Source organism: Balaenoptera ricei, chromosome 6, assembly GCF_028023285.1.
Source record: "Balaenoptera ricei isolate mBalRic1 chromosome 6, mBalRic1.hap2, whole genome shotgun sequence".
Taxonomy (NCBI): domain Eukaryota; kingdom Metazoa; phylum Chordata; class Mammalia; order Artiodactyla; family Balaenopteridae; genus Balaenoptera; species Balaenoptera ricei.
In genome coordinates this window covers 95,799,711-95,813,479 of record NC_082644.1, presented here as the reverse complement: position 1 = coordinate 95,813,479, position 13,769 = coordinate 95,799,711, and positions in this window count along the sequence as shown.

Genomic DNA, 13,769 nt, shown 5'->3' with positions numbered 1-13,769 from the left:
GAGCACTAAAAATCCAATAGGGCATTATTACAGTGGCAAAAGAAGGCCATCTGCAGCTAAATTAACACCAAGGTTAAGATGTTTAAATATTCATTATTGTTTAGGTTGCTGACTATTAAACTGCTAGCAAAAGGAAGTCTGAAATTGGCCTATAATATTCAACTGTATAAGAAAATTAATTCAAAACTACCGGTGGATACTTTTCAGACAAAAAAGATCTTAAATCAATTGTAAATTGAGTAAGAAAAACATTTTGGGGGTAAGAAATGATTTATTTAAACACACCTGAAATTTTCCACCTGTAACCCTCTGCCCTTCCACATTCCATCCTAACTAGGATCTGAGGCTATGAGATTATAAGAAAATTTTTTTAGCTTTTAAAAAACAGCAAAGAGAGACTTCCTTGATGGCTCAGTGGTTAAGAATCCACCTACCAATGCAGGAGACACGGGTTCAAGCCCTGGTCCAGGAAGATCCCACATGCCATGGAGCAACTAAGCCCGTGCACCACAACGACTGAGCCTGTGCTCTAGAGCCCGCAAGCCACAACTACTGAGCCTGTGTGCCACAACTACTGAGACCCGCATGCCTAGAGCCCGTGCTCTGCAACAAGAGAAGCCACTGCAATGAGAAGACCACACACCTCAACGAAGAGTCGCCCCCATTCACCGCAACTAGAGAAAACCCGCGTGCATCAATGAAGACCCAACACAACCAAAAATAAATATAAAATAATAAATAAATTTATTAAAAAAAATAAAAAACAGCAAAGAGTGGCGGCGGAGGGAAGGAGGGAGGGGACAGCAGAGATGAAATATGCCTTGCTTTTCTTCTCTTGACAGAAACATTACTGCTGCATATTTAGGCTATCTTAGGGGTGATGGAGATGGAGGTGTGGTGAAGTGACTATGTGAACTGAGAAGGCTTCAATCATTCATTAATTTCAGGACAGTCCATCTTTTCATCTCTGTAAATGAATGTGAATTACAAGCATTTCTCGGGGACTTCCCTGGTGGTCCAGTGGTAAAAAATCCACCTTCCAGTGCAGGGAATCCCTGCATTGTTCAATCCCTGGTAGGGGAACTAAGATCCTACATGCCGTGGAGCAACTAAGCCTCAGTGCCACAACTACTGAGCTTGCGCGCCTCAATGAGAGAGCCCGCATGCCACAAACTACAGAGCCCACGTGCCCTGGAGTCCATGCGCCACAACTACAGAGCCCACATGCTCTGGAGGCCCCGCACCACAACTATAGAGAGAAAACCCACAGAACTAGAGAGAAGCCCATGCGCCCCAACAAAAGATTCCGCATGCCTCAAGGAAGATCCCATATGCTGCAACTATGACCTGACGCAGACTGAAAAAAAAAACAAAACCCCAAGCATTTCTCAGATCAGATACAGGAACTCAGTGTGAGATCCCAGAGGGAATGAGGGCTTTGGAATAAGAGAAAGTTGTGACAGAGACAGGTATGTGGCAGTCTCCAGGGAAGAAATCTGCAACTACTGGGGCTTCGTCACCCAAGGGTGTAACCAGTTTAGAAACTAACTAGCACAAGAACTGAGTGCTAACCACCTCGGGCAGCAAGAACCTGATGAGTGAAAGGGTCAGAATGGGTGGAAGAGACCAATTCAGGGAGCATTTGTCTATGTCTTGACCAAGAAAGGAGGAAAGTGAATGGTATAAATATACAAGAACTGTGGCAGGAAATTTAAGGGTTAAAAATGAGCTGAAGTTTACCGAAAACACTTGTCTAGATTATTCTAGAACAATTTCACTTACCTGTTTGAAAATTCACATTGGCTTTTCCAATTTCACAATGCATGAAGCCTTTTTTTTTTTAAACATCTTTATTGGAGTATAATTGCTTTACAATGGTGTGTTAGTTTCTGCTTTATAACAAAGTGAATCAGCTATACATATACATATATCCCCATATCTCCTCCCTCTTGCGTCTCCCCCCCCACCTTCCCTATCCCACCCCTCTAGGTGGTCACAAAGCACTGAGCTGATCTCCCTGTGCTATGTGGCTGCTTCCCACTAGCTCTCTATTTTATATTTGGTAGTGTATATATGTCCATGCCACTCTCTCACTTCGTCCCAGCTTACCCTTCCCCCTCCCCACGCCCTCAAGCCCATTCTCTACATCTGCGTCTTTATTCCTGTCCTGCCCCTAGGTTCTTCAGAACCATTTTTTTTAAGATTCCATATATATGTGTTAACATACGGTATTTGTTTTTCTCTTTCTGACTTACTTCACTCTGTATGATAGTCTCTAGGTCCATCCACCTCACTACAAATAACTCAATTTCATTTCTTTTTATGGCTGAGTAATATTCCATTGTATATATGTGCCACATCTTCTTTATCCATTCATCTGTCAGTGGACACTTAGGTTGCTTCCATGTCCTGGCTATTGTAAACAGAGCTGCAATGAACATTGTGGTACATGACTCTTTTTGAATTATGGTCTTCTCAGGGTATATGCCCAGTAGTGGGATTGCTGGGTCGTATGATAGTTCTATTTTTAGTTTTTTAAGGAACCTCCATACTGTTCTCCACAGTGGCTGTATCAATATACATTCCCACCAACAGTGCAAGAGGGTTCCCTTTTCTCCACACCCTCTCCAGCATTTATTGTTTCTAGATTTTTTGATGAGGGCCATTCTGACCAGTGTCAGGTGATACCTCATTGTAGTTTTGATTTGCATTTCTCTAATGATTAGTGAGCATCTTTTCATGTATTTGTTGGCAATCTGTATATCTTCTTTGGAGAAATGTCTATTTAGGTCTTCTGCCCATTTTTGGATTGGGTTGTTTGTTTGTTTGATACTGAGCAGCGTGAGCTGCTTGTAAATTTTGGAGATTAATCCTTTGTCAGTTGCTTCATTTGCAAATATTTTCTCCCATTCTGAGGGTTGTCTTTTCATCTTGTTTATGGTTTCCTTTGCTGTGCAGAAGCTTTTAAGTTTCATTAGGTCCCATTTGTTTATTTTTGGTTTTATTTCCATTTCTGTAGGAGGTGGGTCAAAAAGGATCTTGCTGTGATTTATGTCATAGAGTGTTCTGCATGAAGGCTTTTTTGAAGCTATTAGCGTAAAATGTTAACATTTTGTGTACAGTCTTACTCACAGAATGGAGAAGTTGGCCTCCTAAGGTCCTGTCCTCTCAATGTGAGGCAGCATGCAGTGGGTGGGGGCAGGGAACACTGGATTTGGAATCAGAAGCTCAATCATTAACTGGAGGATTCTTCTTGGATGAGCCCTTTAACATTTCTTAAGTCTCAGTTTTGACACTTGAAAATGGGCTTGAAAATACCAGTTTTGTTGATCTCACTGTCCATTATGAAGATTAAGTTATACACTTACATATTTTGAATAAACATAAAGCTTTATATGAACATAAATTATTTTAAAAATCATGTGTGGAAGATTTTGGAAGATGCCCCCTAGCAGGGTCAGCAAACACGAGGCAGAGAATAGAGGAATTGCAATCGCCTCATTGAGGTGTTTTCTAATTTCTGTACCTAGAATATCTTTCCCTACCAGAGTGCAAATTCTGAAGGGCAAGAATTAAGTTTTAGACACTTTTGCACCACCCGTACCCCCAACTGTCATCCTTAATGGGTAGTAGGTGCCAGTAAATGTTTGTTGAACTGTACCACCTGGCTTCAGCTTCCAGCCTTATATATTGAGTAGCCAAGAGGGTAAATGTGAGCAAGTTGGGAAGGAAGGAAAAGAGAAACCCTACTTTACAGTGGGGAAAACAGCCTTGTCATTGTGGTCCTTATTGTGCCTTCACTGTGCTGCCTTTTTTATTCTGAACACAGCCGGCTTCTGGACACTCTAAGTTGTCAAGAGCTTGGTGGGCTTTCCCGGACTAGCAGCTTTGTGTAGCTGAACACAGGACGTACTTTCTTTTGGTACTTTTGGGGGATAGGTTTACTGACAAAGTTGTTGTCCCTCTCTTCCTGGCCCTAGCTCTCTGCGGATCTAGTCATGCTGTTTAGGTTCATGAAGTACAAATTAGCATAATCCGATTAGATGAGCTGCTGAGGGGCGGTTTTTTTTTTTTTGGTCTGAAAAGCAGAGAAAAGAAAAGTGTCTCACAAAGAGGGGAGCCTGGAGCTTGGAAGGGGAGGGGCGACAATTGCTCCTGGGCTGCTGGCCTGAAAGCTTGCACCTGCACAAGCCCTCTTATAAATAAGGACTCTTAGATGGTATTAAACAGGGGACTGAGGAGTCCGGGGGAGCTTGGGGAGGTAAGCATGGGGAAGAGAAAGGCAAGACAGCGGCTCTGCATCCATTAATTGATTTATCTGGATCGCAAAGCGGGGCTTGCTGACAGAAGAGAAAGCCCGTTTGATTCCTACTCAGCATTGCGAGTGGGTCAGCCCCCTAATCAGGTCTATTGAGATAAGCGTTTTAGAATCTCTGCAAGAGACTGATAAGGGGTTTACTTGTAGGGAACAAAGTTCACTGGATGTTTGATTTCAGTACTTTCTGAATTGGACTTCTGTTTCTTTCCTTTATTTCCAGAAAATAAAACAAACAAACAAACAAACAAAAATGCTGGGAGGTGGTAGTTGCTTTAGGCCTGTGGGTGATGTGCGCTTAGAAACCACAAGAGAAAAACTCAACTATCAACTTGTTAAAATAGGGGAAGCCAGGGAATTTTTTGACTGAGTGCACCTTTCTCTGCTATAGACAGTTGATGGGTATAACTGAAATTTTCATTATTTTGAAAACTAAGAAGGACTCTAATCTATATGTGTGGTAAATGTTGAGTTTCAAGCAAGTGATTACTTCTATCCTTCTTACCTGGAAGAAAGATTTTTTTACCCTTAAAGATGAAGGAGTCCTGAGATGATGTCCATGTACTTGCTGGGGACCAACCATCATCTGCACCGGTTTACGTGATGCTCAGAGAACATCTAAATGTGTCTGACTATGGAAGTAAAAGGAAACCTTGTTTAAGCCTGACTTACAACATGATGAACATCGAAGGCCAGTTAGTGAAGGCTCATTTCTGTTGATACATCTTCTGCAATGCTGTTCAACATAATTTAAATGCTGAGAGGAATGGAACCTCCATCATTTCCTTTGGATAATTTATGGTCTATCAAAGAATTCTTCTGGATAGAAAACCTAGATCACCAATCAAATTACTCTGTGCTTTAAAAAGAAAAAATCCATTTCAATCATTGCCTACCTGCAGTGAGCATTTCTTTCATGGGAGGTTTCTATTCTTCAAGGTAGAAGAACACAGAGAAATTTGGCCTGTGCTGAAAGGCAGACGTGGATTCAGAGCCTAGCCTTGCTGCTTGCCCATTGCGTGAATCTCAAGTTGGTCTCCTAGAATCTTCTAAGCCACAATTGCCCCGACTGTAAACTAAAGCAAATACCTCCATTAAAAGGTTAGAAGTATCAAAGGTGGCATTTATAAAATGCCTGGCACGTAATAGGCACTCAGTGAATATTAATAACCCTTCCTTGAGGCATTTATATTTCCCGTCCCCATCCCCAACTTGCAGTATTCAGTTCTCTTTATATGTCCAAGTAGACGTATCCTGATACCCAAGAACAGTGCAGTTTTCTATTCCCAAGAGCTGTCTTTTCTCTGCTTTATCTCCTCTGTCTTTTCACCAGTACATCCATCCTTCTCAATTTCTGTGATGGAACATCTTTCCTCCTGGAGCCTAGAGTCATACAGCCTCTCAGAGAAGGACAAAGGAGACAGTGCAAGGCAGTTTTCAGAAGCTCTGGAGCTTAGGGAAGAAATTTAGTCTAGGGAGGCAGGTAAGAAAAGAATTTCTATCTGCCAGAAGCCAAAGTGAACATGCAAAATACCTTAAGTGTGATCTGGGGATCTGGAGGCCTGATATCCAGAGAAAGGGGTGAGAAGCAGATCAAGGAAGGCCTGAGAAACTGATTAGCTCTCATAGCCCCTGTCTCTCTTGGGCTGTGGGTTGAAACAGTTGCATTTCACACATCCTCTTACATAGAGTGATGGAGTGGCAGAAAAGGCAATGGCACAAGGTGTCCTTAGACAAGGTGCTCTGCATACCCACTTAGGTTTTAGTAAAGGCTCCTTTTGAAAAAGTCTGACTTTTTCAGAGATACCTTATATCATGGTCAAGATATAGATGGGGCACACAATTTGACAGTATATGAAAATACAATTATACCATGACCATGTAAAGATTTATTCCAGCAAGGCAAGGCAATGTATTAATATTATATATCTCATATCAATATCAGTAGATTTCAGAAAACCTTTCATTAAAATGTATTGCCTGGTCCTTCTTTGGGGGAGGGGGCAGTGGAGGTTTTGCCCTACTCTGTGTCCCAGGAAGCACACATCTCGGCCTCTACCACTCTGGCCTGTCAGGCATCCCCTCTTCATGGCCACACCTGAGCTGGGTTCCAGTTACACTGGGGAGACCAGGGGTCACAGGAGATGTTGACTCCACCTTAACTCAGCTGTCCGTTTCTGGAGCCCCCGTTTTTTTTTTTTTTAATAGATTTATTTATTTATTATTTATAGGCTGCGTTCGGTCTTCGTTGCTGTGCACGGGCTTTCTCTAGTTGCGGCGAGCGAGGGCTGCTCTTCGTTGCAGTGCGAGGGCTTCTCATTGCAGTGCGAGGGCTTCTCATTGCAGTGGCTTCTCTTGTTGCGGAGCACAGGCCCTAGGTGCGCAGGCTTCAGTAGTTGTGGCACACGGGCTTAGTTGCTCCACGGCATGTGGGATCTTCCTGGACGGGGGCTCGAACCCATGTCCCCTGCATTGGCAGGCGGATTCTTAACCACTGCACCACCAGGGAAACTCTGGGGCCCCCATTTTTGAGAAAGTTGTCCTTCTGAACTTTTATTATGTGTTTTTTCCTTCCTACCTTTTGGATGTTTTTCTTCCAGCCCAAGAGTGTGTGTGCTCTTAGCTCTGCCAGGTCAGGATTGTGGGTGCTAATCTGCTTCAGACCTGGTGGGCCCTGAGTTCCTCCCGTCCTCTTGTCAGAGTTCCAGGGAGTGAGTTTTTGAAATTTCTCTTTATTAGAGGAAAATTTAGAATTTGGTGAAGGAGCGATTTTTATCCAATTTGAATTTATTTGAAATATGTCATGTTAAACTTCTTAATAAGTCCTTCTTATGAAAAAGGAGGGAATATTCAGCACCCCCCCCCATTTCTTACCCCAGAAACTTCAGAGATGAGGTCTCATGGCAAGATTTTAAAGAGAACCTAGAAGGATAAAACCTCAGAGTGAAGGAGGCTTTTCTAGCTGTGACTCAAAAACCCAGAACCATAAAATTGATAAACTGCACAACATAAAATTAAAGTTCTTATTACATGGCAAATAAGCACCATAAATAAAGTCATAAGACAAATGAAAATTTGGGGGGAAATACTTGTAATTCACATCACAGACAAAAGGTTGATCTCCTGTATATAAAAAGAACTTTTGAAAATTGGGAAGAAAAAAGCCTAACAACCCAATGGAAAAAAAGAAAATCTACAGACAGTCCACAGAAACAGAAATACAAATGACCCATAAACATGTGATGTCAGCCTCACTCATAAAAGAAAAACACAGGGACTTCCCTGGTGGCGCAGTGGTTAAGAATCCGCCTGCCAATGCAGGGGATATGGGTTTGATCCCTGGTCCAGGAAGATCCCACATGCCGTGGAGCAACTAAGGCCATGCACCACAACAACTGAGCCTGTGCTCTAGAGCCTGCAAGCCACAACTATTGAGCCTGTGTGCCACAACTACTGAGACCCGCGTGCCTAGAGCCCGTGCTCCGCAACAAGAGAAGCCACTGCAATGAGAAGCCCACGCACTGCAACAAAGAGTAGCCCCTGCTCACTGCAACTAGAGAAAGCCTGCGCGCAGCAATGAAGACCCAACGCAGCCAAAAATAAATACATTAAATAAATAAAGAAAAATGAAAATTAAAACCACATTGAGATAGCATTTTCACCCATCAGACTGGTAAGTATCCCAGCAATTGTCAGCATACTCTGCAGGTGAATCCACAGGGAAACAAGAATTCCCATACAGATTGGGATTGACATATATACACTAATATGTATAAAATGGATAACTAATAAGAACCTGCTGTATAAAAAAATAAATAAAATTAAAAAAAAAAGAATTCCCATACATTGCTGCTGAGAATGCATTTATCCTACAGATATACCTGCAAAATTGGGAAATCATGTATGTTGAAGGCTATTCATCATGGGATTGTTAGTATCAGCAAAAGACTGGAAAAAACCTGTGTCCCTCATAAGGTACTGGTTAACTAAGGTATAGCCATATGATATAATACATGCAGATATTGAAAAGAATGAGAAAGTTCTCTGGTGTGGGAAGATCTCCGGAATATAGTGTTAAGAGAAAAAAGCAAGGTGATATAAGAAAGGAGGAAATAAGAATATATTTGCACAAAGACCCATTGAAAAATAATTAGAATTTACTCTTGGTGGTGTACATTTTAAGGGTTTCTATAAATGTATAGTGACATGTATCCATCATCATAGTATCATACAGGGTATTTTCACTGTTCTCTGTGCTCTACCTATTCATCCCTCCCGCCCCCCCCCCCACCTCTGGCAATGCTGATCTTTTTATTGTCTCCATAGTTGTGCCTTTTTCCAGAATGTCATATTGTTGGAATCATACAGTATGTAGCCTTTTCATATTGGTTTCTTTCACTTAGTAATATGCATTTAAGGTTCCTCTATATCTTTTCATGGCTTGATAACTCATTTCTTTTTAGTGCTGAATAATATTCCATAGTCCGGATGTACCACAATTTATTTACCCATTCACCTACTGAAAGGACATCTTGGTTACTTCCAGATTTTGGCAATTACTAATAAAGCTGCTGTGAACATCCATGTAAAGGTTTTCGTGTGGACATAAGTTTTCATCTCCTCTGGGTAAATGCTAAAAAGCGCAATTCCTCGATCATATGGAAGAATATGTTTAGTTTTGTTAGACACTGCCAAACTGCCTTCCAAAGTGGTTGCACCATTTTGCATTTCCATCAGCAACAGATGAGAGTTCTTGTTGCTCCCCTTCCTCTCCAGCATTTAGTGTTGTCAGTGTTCCAGATATCAGCCATTCTAATAGGTGTGTTGTGGTATTTCATTGTTTCAATTTCCATTTCCCTGATGCCATATGATGAGGAGCATCTTTTCATAGGTGTATTTTCCATCTGCATATCTTCTTTGGTGAGGTATCTGTTAAAGTCTTTGGCCCATTTTTTAATCAGGTTGTTTGTTTTCCTCTTGTTGCGTGTTAAGGTTCTTTGTATATTTTGGATAACAGTCCTATATCAGATGTGTCTTTTGCAAATATTTTCTCCCAGCCTGTGGCTTGCTTTCTCCTTCTCTTGACACTGTCTTTTGCAGAGCTCAAAAATATTTTTAAGAGAATAAACACTACTGTACTAACCCCACTTCCACTCTCCATTTTTTTCATTAAAAATAGTTCTGGAAAATAACTTTTTGATAACCATTTTCTGAGCATATTACCATATCCCCCATTATGTCAATCATATCTTTAAAAGCATTACTTCTGGAATACAAAAACTATAGATTTTAGAATACTTTATCAATTTATAAAAGCATGGCAGCTGAATTGAGTCCATTTAAATTTAGTATACTTATAACCACAGATGAGAAAATGTATAGCTTTTAAAATTTATACACATTTAGCACATTCACTTAAACATTTTATCTGACCATGTAACACTTACACATTTATTCTTTAAACAAAAGTGCTTAGGAAAAGAAAGAAGATGTTTACACCTTGGAAAATGTGTATTTTTAAACTTTTGCTTAGAAAGTTCTCTTTGCAAGTATATATGTGACTGTCTTCTAAAAACTAATTTTTACACCCAAGTATTTTACAATATATGGTAGAGGAGGGAAGGAGATGAGATGGGCTTTTGAATTGGCCTGAACTGGTCTTTTTATTCCTGAAAGACTGGAAAGGCATGGGCTCTGCCCAAATGCCATTATAGCATGGAAAAGGAAGATCAGGCAGAGCATGGTTGAAGGCAGTGTCAGCTGAAAAAAAAACAAAAAATGCACAGTGTGAGAGCTGTGACTTCAGTTTTATTGGGGGGCTTAATGAAGACTATAGCCCGGAAACAGCCTCTCAGATAGCTCTGAGGGACTTCTCCAAAGAGAAGGGGGGGAGGTCAATATATATGTGATTTTGGTGAAGCGGGTATGTGCAATCAAGCACACATCTCAGTAGAAGGTTGCTGCTGGGCTTAGCATATGTCTCCATTAATGATTTTAGTGCTTTTCTAGGTAAAAGAAGATGAAAGAAATTGGGTCCATAAAATTTTCTCCTGAAAATATCGAACTATCTGAAGGCCTGTTCTCCCAGTTCTTACCAAAGCACAGAGTGCCTCATTCCTGATCTCCACTCTGAACTCCTTTCAGGGTGTGTTAAAGGTCAGTGACTGCTGTGGCTAGTGACTTCATTCTTGTAGAACCAGATGGTGAGCGACATTCTTTAGTTTGCCACAGTGACTGAGAAAAAATGAAGCCAGCTCATGTTGACACCCCATCAAGTCCAGACTGTGGCACAGACCAGTTGCACTGTGGGCTCACATTCAATCCTGCCTCTATAGGACAGTCTACCTGCCGGGGACTTATTGTATTACCCCCAGCCTGGTGCTTCTGAACAGGAAGCTTGGTTTTTTTGGAGTTGTGTTTGTTTACCCAATAATGTTATTGGATAATATGCCTGGTCTGTGAGGTTCTATTAAGGTAGTTAGGCTCAAAAAGAATCAAGAACTCTGATGGAAAAAAAAAAAAAATCTGTCTGTGTAAAGCAGTGATTTTGAGTAAAAATGACAAGGGTTGAATTCTGGCTCCAACAGTGGAAACTTGGGCAAGTTAAATAATCTCCTAAAGAGAAATTAAAGAAACAATCCCATTTACCATCGCATCAAAAAGAATAAAATACCTAGGAATAAACCTACCTAAGGAGACAAAAACCTGTATTCCAAAAACCATAAGATGCTGATGAAAGAAATCGAAGATTACACAAACAGATGGAAAGATATACCATGTTCTTGGATTGGGGGACTCAATACTGTCAAAATGACTATACTACCCAAGGCAGTCTACAGATTCAATAAAATCCCTGTCAAACTACCAATGGCATTTTTCACAGAACCAGAACAAAAAATCTTAAACTTTGTATGGAGACACAAAAGACCCTGAATAGCCAAAGCAATCTTGATAGCCAAAGCAATCTTGAGAAAGAAAAACATAGCTGTAGGAATCAGGCTCCCTGACTTCAGACTATACTACAAAGCTACAGTAATCAAAACAGTATTGTACTGGCACAAAAACAGAAATATAGATCAATGTAACAGGATAGAAAGCCCAGACATGCGCCTATGGTCAATTAATCTACTACAAAGGAGGCAAGATTATACAATGGAGAAAAGACAGTCTCTTCAATAAATGCTGCTGGGAAAACTGGACAGCTACATGTAAAAAAAATGAAATTAGAACATTCTTTAACACTACACACAAAAATAAACTCAAAATAGGTTAAAGATCTAAATGTAAGACCAGATACCATAAAACTCTTAGAGGAAAACATAGGCAGAACACTCTTTGACATAAATCGCAGCAATATCTTTTCCGAGCCATCTCCTAGAGTAATGGAAATAAAAACAAAAGTAAACAAATGGGAACTAATTAAACTCAAAAGCACAGCAAAGGAAACCATAAACAAAACGAAATGACAACACACAGTATGGGACAAAATATTTGCAAACAATGTGACCGACAAGGGATTAATCTCCAAAATTTACAAACAGCTCATGTAGCTCAAAATCAAAAAGAACAAACAACCCAATCAAAAAATGGGCAGAAGACCTAAATAGACATTTCTCCAAAGAAGGCATACAGATGGCCAACAGGCACATGAAAAAATGCTCCACATTGTTAATTATTAGAGAAATGCAAATCAAAATTGCAATGAGATATCACCTCACACCAGTCAGAATGGCCATCATCAAAAAGTCTACAAAAAATAAGTGCTGGAGAGGGTGTGGAGAAAAGGGAACACTCCTACCCTGTTGGTGGGAATGTAAATTGGTATAGCCACTATGGAGAACAGCATGGAGGTTCCTTAAAAAACTAAAAAGAGAGCTACCATATGATCCAGCAATCCCACTCCTGGGCATATATTCTGATAAAAACACGGTTTGAGAGGATACATGCACCCCAACGTTCATTGTAGCACTGTTTACAATAGCCAAGACATGGAAGCAACCTAAATGTCTATCAACAGATGAATGGATAAAGGAGATGTGGTACATATATACAATGGAATATTACTCAGCCGTTAAAAAGAATAAAATAATGCCATTTGCAGCAACATGGATGGACATAGAGATGATCATATTAAGTGAAATAAGCCAGACAAAGACAAATATCATATGATATTGCTTATATGTGGAATCTTAAAAAAAAATGATACAAACGAACTTATTTACAAAACAGAAACAGACTCACAGACTTAGAGAACGAACTTATGGTTACCGGGGGGAAGTGGGGAGCGGGAAGGGATAGATTGGGAGTTTGGGATTGACATGTACACACTGCCATATTTAAAATCGATAACCAACAAGGACCTACTGTATAGCACAGGGAACTCTACTCAATACTCTGTAATAACCTAAATGGGAAAAGAATTTGAAAAAGAATAGATACATGTCCATGTATAACTGAATCACTTTGCTGTACACCTGAAACTAACAGAACAATATTAATCAAATATACTACAATATAAAATTTAAAAAAAATTTTTTAAATTCACCCTTTAAAAAAAAAAATCTCCTAAACTACAGTTCTGTCATCTGTGAAGTGAGAACAATACATATAATTGATATTATATTAGCAATATAATATTGTTATGAAGATTAGGTGAGCTGATATGCAGGAAGCTCTTGTCACAGTGCCTGGCATATCGTAAGCACTCAGCAAATCTTGGCTCTGACTTTTATTACCATACATTTACTTTATTTTTACTTACACTGTATTGTAAACCATTCTGAAATAGATACCCATATATATAATCCTTTGACCATAATTCTGATTATTTCTTTATGATAGCTTCCTCGAAGGAGAGTTACTTAGGTCCAAGTGTATGAACATATTGGATAACCCTGATTTTTAAAATTATCCAGAAAAGGCAAGTCTACAGCTTGCCTCATTCGACTACCCCCTTCAGCTCTGGAAATTAAATTATTAGAGTAAACATTATTTGGTAGATTACAAACCTAACTAAGGTTTATGTAAAAATCTAGTGCTTTTTAAAATCTAGGTTAAAAATCTTTTAAACCTAGTGATTTTTAATGCTAATGATAGGTCATTAGCAATAAAGAGAAAATAGAACAGAAATTTCCCTGTTTATAGTAAACTCCAATAGTCATAGAAGGGAGGGTGCGTTTAGGAGCCCACGCCCTGGCTTCTTATAATACTGAACCACACTCTCCCCTTGGCATTCCTTCCTAACACCTGCCACTTTAAATCCCCCACTTTGCATTGCCATTGAGCTTTTAGATTTCCTCCTTATCTTTGACCTTTTTATTTAAGGATATGACTCTTAGCTAACCTTTGGCCTGTGGGTCAGCAGTTAAGCTGTCCATTCTCCTGACCCCTTTCATCCTTTGGCCTTTTAAGGACAAAGCCTGTTGTGCGTAACTTATACATATTTGGGTCATCT